Raw genomic sequence first — 25,524 nt, 5'->3', positions numbered from 1 at the left:
TGTAACTGTACTTCAATAAAACTTAAAAAAAAAAAAAAAAAGGTTCCTTCCCCAACATGTTCATTGCAGCACTGTTCACACTAGCCGAGACATGGAAACAACCTTGCATCATTTTAAACTTTTTAAAAAATGTTATGTCTTGTCATTCATTTATAAACTAAAACTGAAATAATACCTAAAAGAACTAATATTTTGACCAATTACTATGATCCTGATAAATGAAAAAATATCTGGTTATTTTTTAAGTACTCTATGAAGTAGGTATTATTGGCTTCATGTTAGAAAAGATGAAGCAGAACTTAGTATCTTTTGCTGTAAAGTATGGAATCCATGATTGTGATCCTAACAATTCTAAATTGCAGTTCTGCTGCAATAATAGAAAAAATGTTTTTTTATTACTTTGTAATTTTAGTGTTATTTTAAAATTTTTTGAATATGTATTTTTTAGAACTATAATCACTGTAAATATGTTTAAGGATAAAGCTAGTAGTTCTGAGTCATGCAAGAAGTCTGGGACTGAAAACTATAAAGAGGTAAAATCTTATAAGTTATACATTTTTTCATATAAAACAAATCATGCTTTATAGGTATGTATGCATATATATTATATATATGATATACATATTTACTACCCAAATAAATACTGTATAGATAAAAATGTCCTGAATAAAGTAATTCAAACTTAAAATTAAAACAAAAGAGGCTCACACCAAGAGAAATATCTCCTCCACACAAATATTTTTAACACGGTCTTTGTCATGATCTCATGAGAAGAATCATAAATGAGTTTGACAATTTTCATTATTTGAGTCTCCACAGTGAATTGGCTGGTTCTGCCAGGAATTGTTGCCATTTGTCATTCTTTAAATTGTTTTTTCAATTAGTTTAAATTTGGATAATTTTCTGCTGCAAATGCAATGATACAGAGTACAAAAATAACTTAATAAAGAATACAACATGTGCTCACATTATAATATTAAATCAAATTCTGCTATTGTGCATTATATTTTAAATATTGTAGTGCTATTTTTAATTTTATATCAATGATTTTTTCATCTTATTTTAACAGCATTTTAAAAAGAGTAATTGCAATTTTGTATATTAGAAAATAACACAGTATTTTATGTATTCTGTGAAGTTTGTATTATATATTTTCCTAAATTCTAATTAACTGAATTAGACTTAAATATGCAAATAATGTCAACAAATACAGTCAGCCCTTCAAATCTTTTGTCTGTCTACATTAACATAGCTAGTAACTCATGGAAAATTTAAAAAGTAGTTTTTACTAGAAAAACTACTAAAGTTTTGAGAATAATTGGCTTTTAGTCATAAATGTCTTATTAGAGCATTACATACCTTCACTTGGATTTTGATGAGATTTTAGACAAAGTTCTTTTTCTGTTTTGTTTTGCATTATTCTTGGTGATTAAAATATGAATTAAATCCCCATTTTAGCCCAGCATTTAAAATAACAGCATAAGTCTTTATAGTATATGCTACAGTTTATGTGTGGAGATATATATACACATACACACACACACATATATTTACACAAGTTAGTTTTATCATTTAAAATTATACATATATGTAATTATCTGTGTCTGCTCTATAATTTTGACTAAAATCTGTTTCCTAATATTGTCATGTAGTTTTTAGTCCTACACCACAGCCATATCAATGCCAGATCCAAGCCATGTCTGCGACCTATACCACAGCTCATGGCAACGACAGATCCTCAATGCACTGAGTGAGGCCAGGTATCGAACCTGTGTCCTCATGGGTGGTAGTCAGATTCATTTCCACTAAGCCATTACAGGAACTCTTCTATCAATTATTTCTAATTAAAATGCTTGATAGTTCATATCAAAAGGACCCCAGTACACTGTATACATCAACTTAGTTCTACCACAGAAAGAAAAATATATAAATAGTAGAAAGTAAGAAAGGGAAATTCCTTATATATAATGAATTTTAGAGTAATCATATATGAATGTTAACACACAGCTCATACTTAGATGATTCCTGTTTTAAGGTCTTACATTTGGTGAAAGTGATCTGAGTGAAAAAAAAAACAAACAAAAAAAACTCTGGAAGAATTTTGTTGTTAGTGTGTATTTCTTAGTGTGTATTTCTTAGCTTAGTGACAAGGGTGAATAATGGTGCATCTTCTAGTGTAATTTAAGTTTTGCTTATTGCATGGTATTTTCAAATGGTGCCCTAGTTAGGGAATACCTTTGGTGTTATTACTTATTTGTGATCATTAGAACAGATTTATTGATTTTCATTTTTATACCAATATATAGATGTAAGCTGGTTTGCATGTAAAATAATTTATCCATGTTGAATTTAAGCCCAGAAGGTAAATGTACTATGGCAGCTATAAAATGCATTGCTAGATCCTTCGCTTATACTTGTTGTGTCAAAGGTTTTATTATTAACTAAAAGCTTTTTCTTTCCCTATAGCGACTTATAGTATAACTTTCATGAAATCATATTTACCCTGTGTCATAAATTCTGATTTATATTAAGCTCCATGATATCACTTACATGTGAAATCTAAAAAAAAAAAAAGATACAAATGAATTTATTTGCAGAATAGAAACACACTCATAGACTTTGAAAACAAATTTATGGTTACCAAAGGGGATAGGTGGTGGTGGGGATGGACTGGGCTTTGAGGACTGGCAGATGCACACCGTGACATGTGGAATGATTGGCCAATGGGAACCTGCTGTATAGCACAGGGGACTTTATCTAATATTCTGTGACAATCTATGTGAGAAAAGAATCTGAAAAAGAATGAATATGTGTATATATATCACTAAATCACTTTGTTGTACAGCAGACATTATCACAACATTGTAAATCAACTATTCTTCAATATGACCTTAAAAATGAAAAAAAAAAGATTAAAAAACACATATAAAAACACTTAAAAAAGCTTAACTCTTTCTAATCAGCAATGCCTAATAATAAATATGAAGAAATTAAAATGATTTAGACATTTACTGTGTTTCTATTCTTCTAAATCAGTTGTTACTTAACGTTCCAGGTTAGGGCTCTATTTCAAACTTTACCACATGGACACAGACAGATGGACACTCTTTTCGAATTGAAGTTCTGGAACGTCAAGGAGGAGGTAATTTGTAGGTGCAAAAGACAAAACTGACCAATGGTGAATTATCCATGATAGCTGATTGTTACAAATTTCAAATATAAATATGAAAATTAATATTATAATTAGAAATGTTGAAATTTTAGAATAATATTTAATAATTTGCAAAAATATTGCTGGGTTTGCGATAGCAACTTTGTCAAAGCTGTTAATTTTGCGTAAATTGACATCTTTTCTATATTATGGTTTTAATACATGATCAGTTTGTCTTCCTTGATTATCCTTCCTATTGATTTCTTTTTTTAGCCTTTGATGTTTTAACACATAAAGTTTGAGGTATAGGATGTACTAGTACTGCTGCTGGGTAAATAAGAGTCAGTGTAAACTAGATACTTTATGAAGGTTGTGTGGCTTTTTAAATGTTCATTTAGCATAACGCAGGATTCAGAAGAAAATCAATAGACAATCTCAGTCTTAATAATGTATAGAAAGGACTTAGAAATGACAAATTAATTTACCAGTTTTCCAGATTTGCTAAATGATTTCTGGAATTCCAGCATCCTAAATCCCAGGGTTTTTTTTTTTTTCCCCTGCTGGGTTGCCGAAACCGTCAGCCAAGTGGAGAGGTGCTGTGCTATTTTGTGGCCTGCCCCTGCACACACACTCTGCTGAAGTCATGGAATAGCATGACTGATATATAGCACCCCACTGCTACATCCTGAGGTTTCTGAGTATGAAATCAACCTAGTCAACAATCCTATCTCCATGAAAACCTGAGGTATTAAATATGCATGTCTTCACATTGTGATTGTACCTAAAACATGCAGTGATTCAAAAAGCAAAAAAAAAAAAAAAAAAACCAGAGAGCAGGTAAACATCTCTTCGTGTACATACTAGAGCTTATAGCAATGATATCTTCACTTTGGGCTATGTGTTCATTCCTTGCTTTCTTTAATCTGTGTTTTGCAGTTTTCGGCATTCAAGTCCTTTACATATTTTCTTAGATTTATACATAATAATTTCATTTTTGAGCGACTGTAAGTGGTATTATATTTTTAAATTTAGTGTCCATGTGTCCATCACTATTATATAAAACTAAAATTGATTTTTTGCTTATCTTGTATCTTGAAAACTTTATGAACTCATTTATTGTTTTTAAGAGTAGTTTTATATTTCTTAGGATTTTTCTGTATATGTAATTGCATCATTTGCAAATAGTGACAATTTTATTATTTTTAATCTGTATACCTTTTATTTCCCTTTCTTGACTTTTGATTCTGGTTAGAATTTCCATCACTTTGTGGAATAAGAGAATAGTCACCCTTGACTTGTTCCCAATTACAAGAGGAAATTTTTAGTCTTACACTGTTAAGTATAACACTAGCTGGAAGCCTTTTCTTCCTTTTCTCGCCAACTGCTCTGACTAGAATTTCCAGTAAAAGTTGAATAGAAGTGAGAACTGATATCCTTGTCCTGTTCCTGATCATAGGGTAAAAGTACACAGTATTTTATCATTAAGTAAAATGTTAACTTTGGGTTATTCATAAATTCTCTTGATTTAGTTGAGAGATTTTTGCCTTTAGTTCATTGAGTGCTTTTATGAAAGGGTATTGGATTTTGCAAATTGCTTTTTTTTGTATCTATTGATATGATCACATGATTTTTATTTATTCCATTGATAAGACATAATGCATTCATAGATTTATGGATATTAAACCAACCTCAAATTTTTGGAATAAATCATAGCCTTTGTATATATTTTTTAACATGTTACTGGATTCAGTTTTCTAAAATATATTTGCCAGAAATATTTTTTCTTTGGATATCTTTGATAGTTCTGGTATCAGAATACAGCTCACTTCATACAGTAACTTGGGAAATATCCCCTCCTCTTTCGTATTTTAAAGTTTTTGAAATTAGTGTTAATGTTTATTCAAGAGTTTGATAGAATTTAGCAGCCTATACCTAGACTTTGCTTTGTGGGTACTTTAAAAATTACTATTTTATTATTACTAAGAGTAAATATTTAAATAAATACAAACTATTTTTATTACTATTTTAATCTCTTCACATGCTATAGGTCCATTCACAGGGTCTATTATTCTCTTATTTTTTATTTCTTACTATTGAAATATTTTTAGTAGTTTGTATCTTTCAAGAACTATGTCCATTTTACCCAAGTAATTTAGTGGCAAAAAAATATTTCACAGTATTCCTATCTAATCCTTGCTATTTCTATAAGGCCCATAGTAATGCCTACTTCTTTTTATTTTATCTAGTCATTTAAGGTTTCTCTCATTTTTCTTGGAAATCTACATAAAGTTGTATCAAGATTGTTTTTTTAACAATTTTTATTTTCACTTATTTTTTTTCTAATTTTTATTTTATTATTTACTACTCTGATATATAATTTCCTTTCACCTATTGCTTTAGGTTTAGTTCGCTTTTCTTTTTTCTAGTCTCTTAAAGTAGAAGGTTAAGTATTAGAAATCTTTTTTCATTTTTAACATAGGCATTAACAGCTATAAATCTCACTTTATGTATTGCATTAGCTTTACCTCATATGTTTTGCAGGGAGTGTTTTGATTTTCCAAGTTTCAAAATTTATTTTAAATTATTTTCTAACTTCCTTCTTTATATCCTCTTTGACTCACTTGTTAACTAAGACTGTATTCAATTTCCATGTATTTGTGAGTTTCAAATTTTTCCCTATTATTGTTTTCTAATTTTATACACTGTGTTCAGAGAATATATTACATATTATTTCCATTATTTAAAATGTATTGGTTTGTTCTGTGGCTTAGCCTGTCATCTCTTTTGGAGGATGTTCTAGGTTCAGTTTAGTAAAAAAAAAAATTATCTATCTATCTACCCATCTCCTGCCATAATTGGGTGGTAGGTTCTGCGTTATAGTTGGTCCACAGTATTGTTCATGTCACCTATATCCATGTCAAATCTGCTCTTTAGTGTATATACATTATTAAAAGTGGGTTATTAACATCTCCTGTTATTACTGTTGAATTTTATATTTTTCTATTCATGTACTTCAGTTTTTATTTTATGTATGTTTGTGCTTATATTTAAGAGCATAAGTGTATATAATTGTTAAGTCTTCCTGATGGATTGACCATTTTATCTTTATAAAATAGGCCTCTTTAACTTATTATAGTAAATATATACAATATTACATATTATAACATGATTTTTTTGGTCTGATATCAGTATGGCCATTCCAGCATTCTTATGATTGCTATTTATATAACATGTATTTTTTCTCCTTTTATCTTTAAACTATTTGTGACTGAATATAAAACATGTCTCCTCTAAACAGCATGTATTTGGAACTTATTTTTTTTTCCCATTTTAACCATTTCTGCCTATTTTTGGATTGTTTAATCCATTCACATATAATGGTATTATTAATATAGTTGGATTCATCTCTGCCATTTTTAATTTTGCTTTCTTAATCTAATATATTTTTATCCTCTCCTCTCTTCAGCTTTCTTCAGCCAACTGGCCAACTTACAGTGTAACATGTATTTAGCACGTACAGTTTGGCAGTTCACTAAATTTATTAACGTCTCAATTGCTACCTACCACCACAACCTCCACTTTTTTTGAGAGTACCTTAGACATTAGCTTCTTTTTTTTTTTTTTTTTTTAGTCAAACAACAGCTTATATTGGCTGATTTTTTTTCCATTTTTTTTTATTACTCAAATGAATTTATCACATCTGTAGTTGTATAATGATCATATCAATCTGATTTCACAGGATTTCCATCCCAAGCTTCTTTATGCCTTTTTGTTAATGAACTTGGTTCCTCTGCAAAAAGATTAGGAGCTATGCATTTTATTGCTTGCTTTTCTTTCCATGCAGAATTTCTTGGCCAAGGATTTGGGGGTGGGTACAATGATGTGCTTCCCTTGGAGTGACATCCTTGAACTGAACCTTGGTGGAGAGAGGCAGTAGCCTTAATTCTTGTTGGATTGCTTCACCAATTAGTGGGGACACTAAATTACCACTCAGGGCAAGAGTAGAGTTTCAGTGGTTTCACGTCAAAGACAGAGCCTCTGTTACACAAATGGATCCTCCAAACAAGAAGGTAGCCCCTGTCTCTCAACTTTACTCATTCAGAGTAGAGCCTAGGCAACAAACAGCTGGGAACCATATGATAAATGCTTAGCAACAGATTTCTTCCTAGGAAAATAACCCTCCGATGGGGAGCTATGGTAAGAGACCTGTGTTCTGACTGTATCAGTCTGGAGTGGAATTTCTGCTTTGCTAAGCTTAGCACAACCACTACTGTCTCCTGCTTTTCTTATTGAATTTTTATACATTTTCCTGAGTAAAATATTCACCTGAACTAAGCTCTTTGGAGCATTTTCAGAGGCTACAAATAGTTGTTATATATATACCTAATTTATATATTTATAAATTATAATTTATATGTATATTTATTATATTATTACATTTACAATTTTATATGTAAATTATGTAAAATATATTATGTATATTTATATATTACATATTATTAACAACTATATTCATATGTAAATATACATTATCCATATATAAACATATATAAATATATAAAATTATATATTTATATAATTTGTGTATATATACATATTTTATATTTACTGTTGTATATTGTTACATAATTGTGTACATATGTTTATAAAAATATATATTATATAAATACATATATATATTATCAATAGAACTGATTTCGTTTTAATATTTCCTACCATATGTTGAATGCTGTGTCAAGACCTAAGTACCCAAGTTAATGTTTTAATCTAATAATTACTTATTTAAAATAAAACATCATAATGTTCTATTTCAAATAATACTTGATAATAAATGTGGCTTTTTCATTAAAGTCATCTGACCAGTGACAAAGGCATTAACTGTTCCTATTTAGCCCATACATCATACCAGGCTCTTTTCTGAGCACATTTTGTCTTTTAATTCTTAAAGCAAATCTGTGAGGGTAGAATTTTAAATGTATAATTTATTAGAAATCCATTTGATTCACTTGATGAAATTTCAAAATTATAAAGCTATGGTACTAAGGTTTTATCCTCATGTGTATTCATGTGACTCTAACATCCACGCTTTATACCACTAATCCAATGCTCTTTCTTTTTTATAAAAATATTTTTTCTATTTAGTATAAATGAAATATGGTTCTTAATAATAGATAAGATATTATCTTTGTGTTTTCTTCTACACTGATGATGTGAAAATTTTGCTATCAATCATGTTTATTGTTATTATTATTACATTCAATAGATTACGGAGAGCTTAATGAAGATTAGTAAATAGAACTAATTTGCTACTGAAGGGCCATTATCCCAACCGCCCTGGCTGCAAGTTTGACTTCTCCTGCAAAGGCAAATGCTTTTGGAATATGAAATGACAAATGTCAAAAGATTATTTTCATTATTCAAAGCTTAAACTGCATCCCTTAAAATATTATCTGGATTTTTATGATTACTCTTTTGTTATCCTTCCTGTCTTCTTCATAGTCTTTCATTAGATCAGCACCAGAGGTGATCCACACTGATTAAAAATTATGACACTTCATTTTCATAATAGAGACTCATTTCAATTCTACAACCAAAAGAGTTTGAATGAATAGAAAAATCCTCAGTAAAAAGAGTGTCATCAAAAAAGAATGCTTTACAAATCTGAGCTGGCAGTCAAACCACAAAGAAATTTCTAAGAGGCTCATATTCTGACCACAGATTTATATGCTTTGAAATTATCTATTATGTAGAAACATTGTTTTCAGATTTCTCCCTGTCCTGAAGACCTTGGTTTATACACTCTTTCATTTACAAATGAGATGAAATTGTCTCCCATTGACTCTTAAATGGCCAGGGCGGCTTCCTCAAATGTATGACAAATAGGAGAAGGGTTGATAATCTGTGTAAATCCAGGTTTTACTCAACTATAGGTCCTAGGGGCTTGAAGCCAGAGTCAGATTCAGATCTGCCTCTTTGGACCAATGAAAATCCAGTTTGTATGATTATTAAAAAGGCCATCGCCCCTTAATTAAATTATGGTAAGTCTTGAACTTCCCAGACTTTATAACTAGCGTATAGCGTAATCCTCTGTGACAGCACGCAAGTGAAGCTGTAGCCTTCCTTTCTCTGACATCTCATTCCCCACGATGTGTGGACAATCAGTATATTTGGACATTCTTAGTTTTCTTGTCTTAGAATATAAACTCAGTGAAGTTACCTCTGAGAGGCTGAATAGTGTCATGTTACCACATAGGGTCAGGTGCCAAACGGCCCGGGCTAACAATGCGGATATTACTGTGTGACTTTAGAAATGAATGTGTATTCTCAAAAGCTTATTTCCTCATTATTTGAAAAATTAAAGTAGTTTTCACATCTAATTATAGGATTTTTGTGAAGATTAAATAAATTACTATAAGGTAGAATGATTATAAATGTGCTTGACTCGTAGCAGATGCTTATTAAAGGTGTGGTGGTTTAAAAATTCATACTCTAGTTATTAAATAACAAATGGATAGAACCTAGGCCCAGTTCTTAAGTGTGGCCAGACTCAGTGACTTGCTTTGAGTGAGTAGGGTTGTAGAAATGACCAGTCCTGGTTTCTGAGGCTAGGTCATGAGACATTCTAGTTTTCTTCTCTGTCTTTTCTGGATCACTTGCTCTGGGGAAAACCAGCTGGTATGTTAAGAGGACACTCAGGCAACCATACAGCAAGAACAAATGGCCTCCTGTCAGCACCCCATAAGGAACTGAGGCATCCTGTCAATATTCTGAATGAAGGGTAACATGCATACAGCAGGCAAGCTGTTATGCCTGATTGATAGAAAATGTGAGACAATGAAAGTTTTAAACAACTAATTTTGGGAGGCAATTTGTTATGTAGCAATAGATAATTAATACAATGCCTTGGCTCTTGTTGCTATTATTTTCCTGATAATAATTCTCTAGACCCAGAGAACTATTTTTCAGCACTTGGTTCATGCTTATCTGCACAAAGAAAACACAGATGACTTAACTGGTGAATGCTACCAAACTTTAAAAAGACTTAACATCAATTCTTCAAAATCTACTTAGAAAAAAATTGTGGAAATACTTTATAACTCTTTGCATTAGGCAACTATACTCTTTTGTTTTTTTGTTGTTGTTGTTTTGCTATTTCTTGGCGTGGGCATATGGAGGTCCAGTAGGGTCGAATCGGAGCTGTAGCCACCGCTACGCCAGAGCACAGCAACGCGGATCGAGCCGTCTGCAACCTACACCACAGCTCACGCAAGCGGATCGTAACCACTGAGCAAGCAGGACGAACCGCAACTATGTTATCATCGTTAACACTGCGCACAAATTAGGCAACTAATACTCTGATACCAAAACAAGATATCAGAAGAGTAAAACAAAACAAAACAAATTACAGACTAATATTTCTAATGAAGATAAGAAATTCTAAAAAAAAAGAAAAACCTAGAAAACTAAACCTAGCAAAATATAAAATGATTATACAACCTTACCAAGCAGGATTTATCATAGGAATAAAAGCTTGAGTTAACATTTCCAAATCATCAATGTAATATAACATATTACATCAGAATTGCAATAAAATATTGTAATAGAATAAAGGACATTAAAAAACCATGTGAACATATCAAGAGCTAAATAAATGCACTAGAGAAAAGATAAGATAAACATGCTAAAAAATTAGGAATGGAAAGGAACTTCCTCAATCTGATAAAGAACATCTATAGAAACAAACAAAAATGAAACCTAATGGTGAAATAAGATCAGGTAGACAAATATGAAGACTCACGTACCATTTCTAACCAACACTGTACTGAGGATGTAGGGAAGGAATCAGGCAAAGCAAGAAATGAAAAGCATCAAGATAAAAGGAAAACTTAAACTATCATTTTCTATTGAGGATATCATCTTGTATAGAGAAAATCCAAAACAACACACAGAAAAAATTATTAACTCTAATAAACAATTTCTACAAGACTACACTGCAAGAAGAGCAATATGTAAAATCAATGACATTTATACACACTCACATGTAACAATAAGAAAATGATGTAAAATGACTCCATTTAAAAAGACATCTAAAATAAATTAATTCTGAATAAAATTTAACAAAAATATGTAAGTTTTTAACTCTAAAAAACCATAAGACACTGTAGCAAGATACTAAAGGATATCTAAATAAATCATTAAAAGGTCCATGTTTATGGGTCAGAGGATTTCCTATTGTTAACATGTCAATCCTCTCAAAACTGATCTAAAGAATTAATTTGATCCCTATCAAAATCTCAGTTTTCATTTGGCAGTAATTGATAAGCTGATCTTGAAATTCATACAGAAACATAAGTGAGCCAGAATAACCTAAAAAGAATAACCTAATAAGAACATATTTGGAAGATTCATACTTTACTATTTCAAAATTTACTTAGATGTAAAACTTAGTTACAATATATGGTAATCAAGACTGTGTGATCCTAGCACAGGGAAGGACATGTGTTAATGAGAATCCTGGCTGAACCCCTACTTGCATTATCAAGTGATATTCCATTAGGAAGGCAAGAAAATGCCATGGTGGAAAGAAAAGTCATTTCAAATGGTGTTAAAGGGCACTGAATAAAAGTGGTCAAAAGATACAAACTTCCAGTTATAAGATAAATAAGTACTAGAGATATGACATACAACATGATTAATATAATTGACATTGTTGTATATTATATATGAAAACTCTTAAGAGAGTAAATCCTAAGAGTTATCATCACAAGGAATTTTTTTTCTTTTTTCCTTTTGTGTATATATGAGATGGTGAATATTAACTAAACTTATTGTAATCACTGCAGGATGTATGTAAGTCAAGTCATTAATCTGTATACTGTAAACTCATACAGTGTTGTATGTCAATTATATCTTAATACAACTGGGAGAAAAAAAGTAGTACTGGACTACTGGATACCTACATGAAAAAGAATGAAACTGGACCCTGACTCATACTATACACAAAAATTAACTCAAAATAGACTGAGAGCCTAATTGTGCTAAACCAATAGAATTCTTAAAGGAAAGCATGAGTTAATATTTACAATCTTTCTTTGTGAAAGATCTTAGGTAGGACCACAAAAAGCACAAATGATAAAATAAATAGAAAATAATTCATCAAAATTAAAAATATTTTCCCCTGAAAAGATATCATTAAGAATGTACAAAGTCAACTGGAAGATGGTAAAATATATGCAATTATTATATCCAGGAAGAACTTGTATCTAGAATATTTAAGGAACACTTAGAAGTCAACAGTGAAAAGAATAATAAACTAATTTTTAAAATGAGCAAAGGGCATGAACATACCTTTCCCTAAACATGATATACAGATTGAAAATCAATACATTAAAAGACGCTCAACATCATTAGTCATTAGGAAAGCACAAATCAAAAATCACAAAGGGATACTATACTCACTAAGATGGCTAGTTTTTAATACATAAAATACAAAGTTTTAATGAGTATTGGAAGTAATTACAACTCTCAGAAATAGCTGATGGGACTGTAAAGTGGTGTAAACACTTTGGAAAATAGTTTGGCAGTTCCTCAAATGTTAAATGTAGAATTTCTGTATGACTTAGAAATAAAACTTCTATGTATTAATGACAGAGAAATGAAAGAAAAATATTATATAAAAATTTATATACAAATGTCCAAAGATTGACTATTCATAACAGACAAAAACAGAAACAATATAAATGCCATGGATGGATGAATGGGTAACAAAATATATATGTTCTTACAAAGAAACATATTTGTTAGCAAAAAGGAATGACACACTGATACATGTTACAGTATAGCTGAACTTTGAAACTTAATACTGACAGGGATGGAGTAGACGCAGGTATTTTTAGAAGTCCCAACAATGGACCACAGATAAGGAGGGAAATTTAGGGGACATTGAGAGATCACTGTAAATACATAAATTGCTCAAAAAGCCATTAGAACAAGGCAGCTTTGCTTCATTAGTGGAGCCTTGAGACTGCCTCAGGTTGTTGTGTGGGGGATGGGATTAGACCTGCATTCATATTCAGACCAAGGGCAAGAGTTTGAGGACCACCTTCTGCAGATTTGAATACATACCTTACCTGATACTAAGGAGGAGCTACTACTCTCAGAAAGGAGGAGGTGGGTTTTCCAACCCCCATGCCCCTTGGAGGATAAAACTATAGCCCACTGGATCCTCCTGGCAGAGCTTCCATACCTGCCCGCTTGTATCTCTCACAAGTGTCCTATCTTAAAATTTGCCTATCACTTTGTCTCTCACTGAATGCCTTCTGCACAGAGACATGAAGAACCTGAACCTCAGTGAGTCCAGACACAGGGTGAGTGATTCTAATTTAAAACCTTGGGTTCAAGTCCCAATCTGGGTTTAGGCTGGGTTCAAGTCCCAACATGTGGACTCAAGTCTCTATCTGTGTTCTGGCTGGGTTCAGGCCATTAGTACTGTCAGTTTCAATACTACATTAAAGAAGTCAGTCCCAAATGGCTACTTTTTATATGATTCAATTTATACTAAATACCTAAAATGAGCAAATATCTAGAAATACAAAGTCATTACCTGAAGCTTAAGGCAAAGAGAAATCCAAGGTGAAGGCACATGGGTTTGAGGCTTCTTTTTGGAGTCACATGGCATTCTGTAATTAGACAGAGGAGTTGATTTTATAAATTGGTGAATATAGTAAAAAACACTGAGATTTACCTTTTTTTTTTTTTTTTTTTTTAAACAAGTGGCCGCACCTGCGGCATATGGAAGTTCCCAGGCCAGGGGTCGAGCCACAGCTACTGTAGAAGCAACGCCGAGTAAGTTATGTTGTGAGCCACACGGGAAGTCCGAGATTTACCTTTTAAATTTGTGAACTTTATGGCATGTGAATTATATCCTAATAAAGCTATTATTTCAAAAAAATAACCCACTATGTAATACCCAAAAAGCTCTAGATATATATCTATATATAGATATCTCTATATAGATTATACCTATATCTATGTATCTATCTATCTATCCATCTATCTATATCTCACAGTTTCTGTACTAAAATTGGTCACATAACTGTCCAATTAAAAAACAGTTTTTAGGAGTTCCTACTGTGGCTCAATAGTGTCCGTGAGGATGCAGTTTTGATCCCTGGCCTTTCTCAGTGGGGTAAGGATCCTGCATTGCTGCAAACTGTGGTGTAGGTCACAGATGTGGCTTGGATTCTGTGTTGCTGTGCTCTGTTTAGGCCAGTAGGTGCAGCTCTGATTCAACCCCTACCTTGCAAAACATCCATATGCTGCAGATGCAGCCATGAAAGAAAAGAAAGAAAGAAAGGGGGGAAAAAAAGACATACATACAATGGAATACTACTCAGCCATAAAAAAAGAAATAATGCCATTTGTAGCAACATGGATATAACTAGACATCATCCTGCTAAGTGAAGTAAGTCAGAAAGCGAAAGAAAAATATTGTGTTAATAACATAACAAACTACTATAATCTATAGGCAAGATAAAGTTAAATAAATATTAGAAAATATATTGAGATGAAAATAATAAATTATTATATGACAAAATTTATGGGATGTAAATACAGTAGTTCTGAGGGACAAATTTAATATTTTAAAATGATCATGTCAGACAAAAAGAAAGTTTAAATACCCATGACTCAACTTCCTAACACACACAAAAAAAGAAAAAAAAATACACAAGAAAAATTTTGCATATTACCTACCATGGCAAGGTAACAACAACACCATAGCAATAATAACATCCTTCCATAGTATAGTTCAATGGAACAAAATCTAAAGTCTGGAACAAGCCCACGTTTATAGACATTTCACTTATGGCAAAGTTGCCACAAAAATTTATTATGAAAAGTATTTTACTTTTTCCTATGAATTGTACTGGAGCAAATATATATTCATATAGGAAAAAAAAGAACCCTATTCCTACCTTAAACCATATAGAGAAATTAATTTGAGGTTAATTATAAATTTTATCATGTTAATCAGATTAATATTAATACAAAGACGATCAACCTTCTAGAGGAAAAAAATATCAAAACATTGAGGGGGATATCTTCATGAATTTGGAGTAGCAATTTTTTTAATATTAATAAACATAAATAGTAAAAGGATAATAATTCATAAGTACCTTCAATGATATAAATAACTATTTTTTTCTTATTTGGCCACCCCATTGCATATGGAGTTCCTGGGCTAGGGATCAATGCTGGATCCTTTAACCCACTGTGGGACCAGGGATTAAACCTGTGTCCTGGTGCTGTAGAGACACCGTTGATCCACAGTGGGAACTCTGATATAAAGAACTTTGCTCATCAAAAGAAATTATCCTTAAAGTAAATAGGTGATTCACAGAAAAGGAGAAGATATTCTGGATACATACATATGAAAATGATTTATATCCAGAATCATGAAGAATGCTAGAAATCATAAAAATGCTGAAGAATCAAATTTAAAAATAGGGCAAGATTTTATATAAGCACATTACTAATGAGTGTTTCTCAATGATTAATAAGCCTATTAAAAGATATTCAACATATTAATCACCAGGGAAGGGAAGGTTAAAACTACAATGGTATTATAGACCACACCCATCAGAACTGCTAAAATTAAGACAGATATGATGTATCAATGAGAAAGTAGTACTACTAGAATCTTTAGACATTGTTGATGGGATTATTAATTAGATTACTTTTGAAAAAAATGTTTAGAAGTATCTACCAAATCTAAATATATATAGCCACTATGACCCATACTACTCCCATGAAAAATTAGTGTAAAACTCCAGCAAAAGATATTTTCGCAAATATTTATAGCAAGTTTATTCATACAGAAAAAAATCAGAAACACAAAAATGTACCAAGAAAAAGACCGACAATTTATAATATAGAGGCATTCTACTACACAGCAATAAATGAAAGCTCTCTCAAATAATACATAATATGAATGAATATCAAAAGTATTATGTCAAAGAGGAAAACAGAAAAGAAGAAATAGAGTATTCCCACTTTTATTTGAATTTCAATCCAAGTAAAAAAAAATATGATGATAAAAGCCAGGATAGTAATTATGATAGTTACTTTTGCAGTTACTGATGGTATAAATGAATCATCTGGGGTAGTGAAATTATTATGTCTTATTTTTTTAATCAAAATGAACAATACTGCAAAACAAACATATTACTCAACTGTGGATTAATATTGAAAAGACAATATAACATAAAAGCAGATCAAAAGCAAAATTTTATAATAGAAAAATGTTTTTTGCTTTTTTTAGGGCAGCACCTGCAGCACATGGATGTTCCCAGGTTAGGGGTCAAATCACAGCTACAGCTGCCAGCCTACACCACAGCCACAGCAATGAGGGATCTAAACTGTGTCTGCAACCTACATCACAGCTCACTGCAAGGCAAGATCCCCCACCCACTGAACAAGGCCAGAGGTCAAACTCACATTCTCATGAAGACTAGTAGGATTCCTTTCCCCTGCACCACAATGGGAACTCTGAAACAATTTCTTATATTAGAAAAAATAGAATTTTTCCAATAGCAACAATAATTCTAAGGTACTTAGAAATAATTTTTTTAAAATAACTAGATTTTCTAGAAAAAGTTACAAAGCATTTTCAAAAAAACAAACAAAACAAAAACATAGAGAAGACTCATGAATAAGTAGATATCATATATTCATGGGTGGCAAAATATAATATCTAAAAGATAATAATTGTTTCCAAAATTAATCTAGGTAATCAAAGTAATTTCAATTAAAATTTAGGGGTTTTTATATAATGATTTTTATTTTTTTCCATTATAGCTGATATACAGTGTTCTGTCAATTTTCTACTGGACAGCATGGTGACCCAGTTACACATACAAGTACCCATTCTTTTTTCTCACATTATCAGGCTCCATCATAAGTGACTAGACATAGTACTCAGTGCTACACAGCAGGATCTCATTGCTAAGCCATTCCAAAGAGAATAGTCTGCATCTGTTAACCCCAAGCTCCAAATTCATACCACTCCCACCCCCTCCCCCTTGGCAACCACAAGTCTATTCTCCAAGTCCATTATTTTCTTTTCGGTGAAAAGGTTCCTTTCTGCCTTATATTAGATTCCAGACATGTGATATCATATGGTATTTGTCTTTCTCTTTCTGACTTCCTTCACTCAGTATGAGAGTCTCTAGCTCCATCTGTGTTGCTGCAAATGGCATTATTTTGTTTTTATGGCTGAGTAGTATTCCATTGTGGATATATACCACATTTTCCTAATCCAGTTGTCTGTTGATGGACATTTGGGTTGTTTCCATGTCTTTGCTATTGTGAATAGTGCTGCAATGAACATATTGGCGCATATGTCTTTTTCAAGGAAAGTTTTGTTTGGATATATATTAATAAGTCCACAAATAACAAATGCTAGAGGGGGTGTGGAGAAAAGGGAACCTCCTGCAGTGTTAGTGGGAATGTAAGCTGATACAACCCCTATAGAGAACAGTATGGAGGTACCTTAGAAAACTTTACATAGAACTACCATATGACTAGCAAAATTTAGGGTTTTTTATGAAACTTGAAAGGGTTGGGGAGAATTACTTACATCAAGATTTATAATAAAACTTTAGCAATGAACACAGCGCAATATTGCACTTAGGCTAATAAACAAATCACTATAACAAAAAACAAATATTATAACAATAATTTGATATATGACAATTTATATCAGTAAATAGGTGGTAAATGATAGATTATGCAACACAAAAATGTGAAAAGCAAACATAACATTTAACAGACATTACAAGAAAATAATCTAACAATATTAATATTGCTAACTTACCTTCTTAAAAGATGAGACACAATTATAAAGAAAAAATAATGCCACATTGCAAATGAATGAGAAACATCATGTAACCAAAATATGTATTTCAAAGAGAAATTTTCTATGAGTAATAATAAATCAGCCCAAGAACATGAATAGTACTTACAAAAGAGGAAGTTTATACAGTCGCTAAATATAATGTTTTTTTATTTTTCGTAGTGATATGTGAAAGCAAGTTAAAAGAACAGTGAAATGATACTCTACACATAATTTCAACTAATGATACTCAGAATTTGTTGATAAAGATGTGAAAAATAAGAAATTTTCATTTGCTTGGATAACGATTTTTCTAACAAAGTTGGAAATGATGTCTCAGGTAGAAGAAACCAAAGGGACTTACCCCAAAGAAGCATCATTTGTGTTGGACCTGGATACCAGATCTTGAAGAGTCAGGGGATAACAGGAGAGAGCTTCACAATAAAAGACTTCTAAAAAAGCAAAAACAAAACAAAAACCTTTGCAACATTGTAGGGATAAGTTCTTCCACCAGGTAAACTGAGTATTATCCTTCTACTATGAGGAGCCTCTCAGATGGAAAAAGATATATATACTAAAATTATTTTTATGACCTTGGTGTTTAGATGACCTCGCATATTAAAAAACAGAGGTGAAACAATGGTATCTGAGGTCCTTCCTAGAGACAGCAGACAATATCCAAAGCTTATCTCACCAAATGTTGCTTTAACCAGAAATGATGGGCTTTATTTTTGTATGTCTTAGATTCCGATGTGTTATTTTATTTTAATATAAGACTGTAGTGCAAATAATCCACTTTAATAACTACTTTTTCATATATATATAATGCCAAAAGGAAGGTTTGGGCTCAAGATTTCCAAGCCAGGTGATTGAATGGCTGGAATTAGAGATAGGATTTCCTGATTTTCTCTATATTCATTGGAGAAAAATCTATGTAAAAATAAGTGAGGACTACAGAGTAAAATGAGCCAATGCACCTATTTTATGCATCTTTGTCCTGCGTATATTCAATCATGAAAATGTAGGAGCCTCTGCAGAGGGAACACTATGGGCAGACAGATCTGATAAAGCCTTATAGACATATCTTGTAAATTAACTCTGACTGACAGTTCCAGTTAAAATGGAAATTTGGGGAAAAAATGGCTGGAGTGAATTTAAACAAATTTCTAGTTTTTTTAATTTGAAGATTTTAACCTGCAACTTTTATAGTGCTTCCAAGTTACAGATAGCTTTCTCTCCTCCTTCTCCATACCACACTCCAATCAGAGGGCTATACTGCAGTTCTCAAACACATCATCCTGTTCGAGGCTTCCTTTCTTCCACAAGCTATGTGCAGCCTGTGATTTTTTTCACTAGTTTTACCTCCCCATAAAGCTATCTCCTATCCATTCTTCAAGCTACAACATAAGCAACTTTTTCAACATAGTTTGGAAGTCCTAAGCAGAGGAATTAGGCAAGAAAAGGAAATAAAAGTTATCCAAGTTGGAAGGGAAGAAATAAAACTCATTATTTGTGGATGACATGATTTTATACAGAGAAAATTCTTTTGTAGAGAGAAATGATGGCAACAAATGTTAGTACTAATAAAAAAAATGCAGTAAAGTCACAAGCTACAAAATCATAATACAAAAAAACAATATTACATTTTTATATACTAATAGACTATCAAAAAGAGAAATTATGGAAAAATTCTAATTAAAAATGTATCAAAAATAATAAAATAACTAGGAATAAATTTCATCAAAAGGTCACAGGCTTAGACTGAAAACTATAAGATACTGATGAAACAAATTGAAAAAGACATAAATAAATGTAAATATATTCCATGCTCATGGGTTGAAATAATTAGTATTGTGAAAATGTTTATTAGACCAAAGTAATCTATGGATTCAATTTGATACCTATCAAAACCCCAGTGGTATTTTTCATAGAAATAGGACAAATAATCCTAAAATTTGTATGGAATCACAAAAGACTCCAAACAGCCAAAGCAATCACGAGAAAGAAGAACAAAGTTGGTGTTATCATGCTCCCTGATTTCAAATTATATTACAAAGCTATTGCAATCAAAACAGTATGGCATTGGTATGAAAACAGACATGTAAATCAACTAAACAGAATAGAGAGCCCCAAAATAAACCTACACATGTATGGTCAATTCACTTACAAGAAAAGAGGAAAGAATACACAATGGGGAAAATACAATCTCTTCAATATATTGTATATAAATTGGACAATCACATACAAAAAATGAAATTATGACTACTACTTTACACTATGCACAAAAATTAACTCAAAATGTATAAATACTTGAATATAAAGATGCAAAACAATGAAACTTTTAGAAGAAACCATAGCTAGTAAGATCCTTGATATTGGTCTTAGTGATTTTTTTTTTTTCCAGATCTGACTCCAAAGGCAAGGGCAATAAAAGAAAAAAATGAGCAAGCAAGACTACGTCAAACTGAAAATTTCTGCACAGGGAAGGGAAGCATCTGCAAAATGAAAAGGCAACCTAGTCAGTGAGAGAAGATATTTGCAAAACCTATATCCATCTAAGCATTAATATCCAAAATACATAAAGAACTCATACAACAGAAAAACAGAAAATCATACAATTTGATTTAAAAATGGGCAGAAAATTGAATAGACATTTTTCCAAAGGATACAATAGATACCCATAGCACAAGAAAAGATAATCCACATCACTAATCATCAGGGAAATGGAAATCAAAACAATGAGATGATATTGTTAGAAAGGCTGTTATCAAAAAGACATTACATAACAAGTATTGACAAGGATGAGGAGAAAAGGAAACTTGTATGCATTGTTGGTATGAAGTCAAACTGTTGCAGCCTCTACGGAAAGCAGGATGGGAGTTCGTCACAAAATCAAAAATAGAGCTATCATATGATCCAGCTATTCCACTTCTGAGTATTTACCCCCAAAATACTAAAGCCCTAATTCAAAAAGATATGTGTATCTCTATGTTCACTGCAACATTATTTATAATAGCCAAGTTATGGAAACAAACTAAGTCTCTGACAATGGATAATGGATAAGATGTGATACATGCATGTACACACTCACACATACACACACACAAAATGGAACATTACTCAGACATATAAGAGAATGAAACATTATCATTTTCAATAATACAGATGGACCGTGAGAGCATTATATGCTAAGTGAAATAAGTCAGGCAAGAAAGACAAATACCATATGATCTTACTTGTATGTGGGATCTAAAAAGGCAAAACAAATGAAAATACACAACAAAACAAAGAAAACTAATATATACAGAAGACAGATTAGTGGTGGTCAGAGGGAAGTGTGTTGGGGAATGGGTAAAATTGGTGATGGTAGTCAAGAGATACAAACTTCCATTTATAAAATCAATGTCATAGGTACATAATATTTAAAAATGCAACTTAATGTTGTCTTTATAGAAAAGTTTTCTAGTTTTATTTAGACATCCATATATTTTGCTTCCATAGCACTATGCCCTTTATCTTATTGTAAAATAAATATTTATGAATAGTTTCATGCCTCTCATCAGGCAGAGAATTAAGTTAATACCCAATACCATATGGTATTCTGTGTTCATGTACATGTAGTAAACATTTTTTAAATAAATATATTGAAAAAAGAGGTTAAAAATACTATGTGGGAGATGTATGAGTGATCACTGAATAGAATTGCCATTTATGTGGTGTCAAATTAATTAAAATTTAAAACATAAGATGTTTTAGTCTAGTCATAAAGAGTGATCAAATAATAGAGACTTAAACACATATATTTATATTAGATACATTTTATGTAATTTGAAGTAATCACCCAATATATACCACATCAGACTACAAATATCATACAAGGAACATTTTATACATATATGTATATATGTGAAATTCATAAACATGTCACAATATGAATTATTATGACTAGATGAGTACATAAATATATATAAATTATGAAGACATATTGAATCAAAATATGTAGAGATGGGCCCAGAAATCAGGCTATCATAGCTCAAATCAATCACTGACCACATTGTTCTTATCTATGGATGGTATATGATTAACAGTAGAACATCAGTACTATTATGAAAAGAATATACAGATTATTTTATTATAAAAACACCAAGAGGTCTATAATAGTATCTTGGACACACTTTTCCTTCAGTGCTTACCTTCTCCAGACACTGTTGACATTTTTACTGGATTAAGTACATTTGACTGAGAGCAGTTATAGGCCAACTACAATCCAATAAGTTAACTTTTTTCTTTAGCTTAGAATATTTCTCTTTAGCTTAGAATATTCCTCTTTAATAATTATTTCCCAAGATAACTTCCTTAAATAAGATTACTGTCAAAGCACATCTTGTCTTGAGTCTTTCTGTAGACTGGGTAAATTTAATTCTCTTCCTAAATTCAATTATTTATATTTCTCCCCCAAACTCTGTGAGAAAGACCTCCTGTGTATTTTTATTCATTTTTGTATATAGTAAATTCCACTGTAGTTAAGCTTTGTGCTACAGTGATGTTTGACAGGGACAATCAGGTCATCTTTTTTATTTTTATTTTTTGTCTTTTGTCTTTTTAGGGCTGCACTCGAGGCATATGGAGGTTCCCAGGCTAGAGGTCTAATCAGAACTATAACTGCTGGCCTACACCAGAGCCACAGCAATGCCAGATCATAGCCATGTCTGCAACCTACACCACAGCTCACAGCAACGCTGGATCCTTAACCCACTGAGCGAGGCCAGGGATCAAACCCTCAACCTCATGGTTCCTAGTCAGATTCATTTCTGCTGAACCATGATGGGAACTCCCAGGACAATCAGGTCATATTATAGCCAGACATTTATTATTATCTTTTATGGCTGACTGATCACAAATTAAATAAAATTTACATGAATGTTCTGCATAGCTCCCCACAGAGACCGATCACGCCCTACCAATTGACCAGAAACTGTATCTAGTTGGTCATGCACTGCCATACATATTTTTTTAAGTGAAAAATGAATTATTTCCTCTGTGGGATCTTGGATTTGAGTTTGCATATATTTTAGCAATAATTGTTTGGGTAGTAGAATTATGCAAAGAGGTAAATAGTTTCTGACTCAATTAAAACTGGATTGCTAGTCTAGTTGGTCACTGATTTTTGAGTCATTTTTTCTTATTGCCAAAAGAAAGCTATAAAAAGGTAATAATTATTCCAATAATCCTCCCAGAACAGATTTTCTGTGTCAGTGATGACTTACAAGAATCAGGTGTTTTAGAGATGCAACTGCCTTCTTCTCCTTTTATATTTTTTCAAATATAGCAACATAAGCATATCATGTATATAGCAAGATGGCACTCATTTTATTTCTCAACTCCTCTAATCCATGTAGAAATGTTAGCTTGGTAAACCCTGAATATATTTCAAGGAAGTTCCAGTGAGAAGAGCAGAGATAGAGATAGAAGTCTAGGAAATTTTTTTTTTCTTTTCAAAATGAATAATGCCTATGGTCATATATTTTTAAGATGGGTAAAATATTGTTTAACTGTACAATGTCTATGACAATTTCACATGGTAACATTTATGAGGAATAACTTAGCATGAGAAAAGGCATAAAAGCAGCAGAATTTTCTCAACTTATTTGATTTCGGCATCCTGTTTTCAAGGAACACTTCTATTGACTAGTGTTCTATGAAACATATTCTGGGATAAATTTATTTAATGGCACAAGCAGTTTGATGACCAAGTCCAGTTAGAGGCATGCAAGGAATTAAAGCAACAGGTTACAATTTACAATGAATATCATGCCCAGTAATTTTTGAGTGAGGAGACCCATTCATGCCTATGATCAGAGTACACAGACAGAAAACAGGGTCAATGATGAGACTGAATTGGAGAGTGTGAAAAAGCAAAAGAGTTAAAAACATAAGATTGATGAAAAATAAAGAGGAACAAAAGAATCATGTAATATAAAGTATACATTAAACATAGCATGAACAGTACAGTGAAAGCAAACAAACCTAGATTAAAACCTAGACTTTATAACTAGGTTACTTTGAGAAGTAAAATAAACTCTCTGACTTCTTTGAGAATAAATGGGACAACTATATCACAAATATTTTTAAAAAATTATATAAGCCACAGGTTGGCACATGTCACTGGGCCAATAAAAAACTGTTACATTTATCACTTAATGTGTAATATTAAAAACAATGATTATTTTCTGACCTAAGTGTATATATTCTTAAAATGGTAATTATGTACCCAGTGCTATTTCTTAATTTTGTAAGCATGTATTTGTAGCCGTAACAGTACTACTGGAAAAACTGTGGCTGGTCTATGTAAATCTACCCCTATTGCTGACAGTGAACCTGGTGGTAGAGCAGACAATTTATGGGAAAAAGAAAATAAGAGCAAAAAGTAGAAAGATGAGAAAATCACAGAGTTTGTTATAAACCTGGCATTCCTTTCTGGACATTCATCTCTTATCTTTATAATAGGAGGTGAATATAGTGACAAAGTACTGATATAGTTAAATGTGAGTGATTTAGCTAAAGTCTTAGCGATTTCAATTTTATCGGCTATCACAACTCTTCCGAATAACAAAACTTTCAGTGCTTTAGCGATGGTCTTTAAGGAGAAGAGGATAAACAAACGTTCCATGATTGTAATATATGATATGGAAATCCCAAATAAAGAAAATAATACAAGTCACCGTAATACATGAACACATTTTAGAACTCTCAAGAGCACTGATTTTATCCGAGTACTTAATAGCTCAGACCTGTCCTGTAGATCTCTTTCTCTCCTCTCCTACTGGCCTTATTTTTTTCTCCTGGGATGATTTTTTTACCTTTAGTTTTACCTTTCTTTACTATTCTTTATAGAAGTTTGAATTTAATAGGCAGAGTTGAACATATTCAGCAATCAAAACTTTAACAAAAAAAAAAAATTAGAGGCAATTATTATTCATTTTGCTTCAGACATTCTTTTCCTTTGTAAAATTCCTGGACATCAAGGGAGACTGTTACCCTCTTAGTCCCCCTTTTTTCAAATGGCTAAAGATGTTCTTGAAACATGGTTAAAAGTCAATACACTGTTTAAAACACTGCATGAGTTCCTATTAGATTAAAAAAAAAAAAGTGAATCCTTCCCATGACCTACCAATGGGTGTCAAACCAGCTTCTAACGCTTTCTCTTTGTCCTGCCCCCTTGCCTGCTGTGTAGCTCATTGCCCTTGGGGTTGAGGTCCATTTCCTTAAAGAGAATTTCCCTAAAACCAATAATATAGCTCTTTCCACTCTATTGTTCACCGTACCTTGTATTCAGCTTTCATTATATATATATGCGTATATATATGTGTGTGTGTGTATATATGTGTGTGTGTGCATAATTGTTTTTCAGATTCCTTGCATGACCACTGCATTTTAATAACATAAAAGATTCATGGAGTTCCCCGGTACAGTGGATTAA

At 31.9% G+C, this 25,524-nt stretch overlaps 1 long non-coding RNA gene across 1 annotated transcript in view; it reads right to left on the bottom strand.

Annotated features, from left to right (window-relative positions):
- LOC110255677 overlaps positions 1–25,524 on the bottom strand; it is a 793,233-nt gene that overhangs the window by 538,863 nt on the left and 228,846 nt on the right. Inside the window, exons 4-6 of the long non-coding RNA XR_002336321.1 lie at positions 18,409–18,496; positions 16,649–16,699; positions 13,755–13,830 (exon numbers count right to left, since the gene is read on the bottom strand). This is a non-coding gene — a long non-coding RNA (uncharacterized LOC110255677). The remainder of the gene's footprint in view (positions 1–13,754; positions 13,831–16,648; positions 16,700–18,408; positions 18,497–25,524) is intronic.

This window comes from Sus scrofa, chromosome 10 (assembly GCF_000003025.6).
Source record: "Sus scrofa isolate TJ Tabasco breed Duroc chromosome 10, Sscrofa11.1, whole genome shotgun sequence".
NCBI lineage: Eukaryota > Metazoa > Chordata > Mammalia > Artiodactyla > Suidae > Sus > Sus scrofa.
This window is presented reverse-complemented; position numbering and strand designations above follow the sequence as displayed.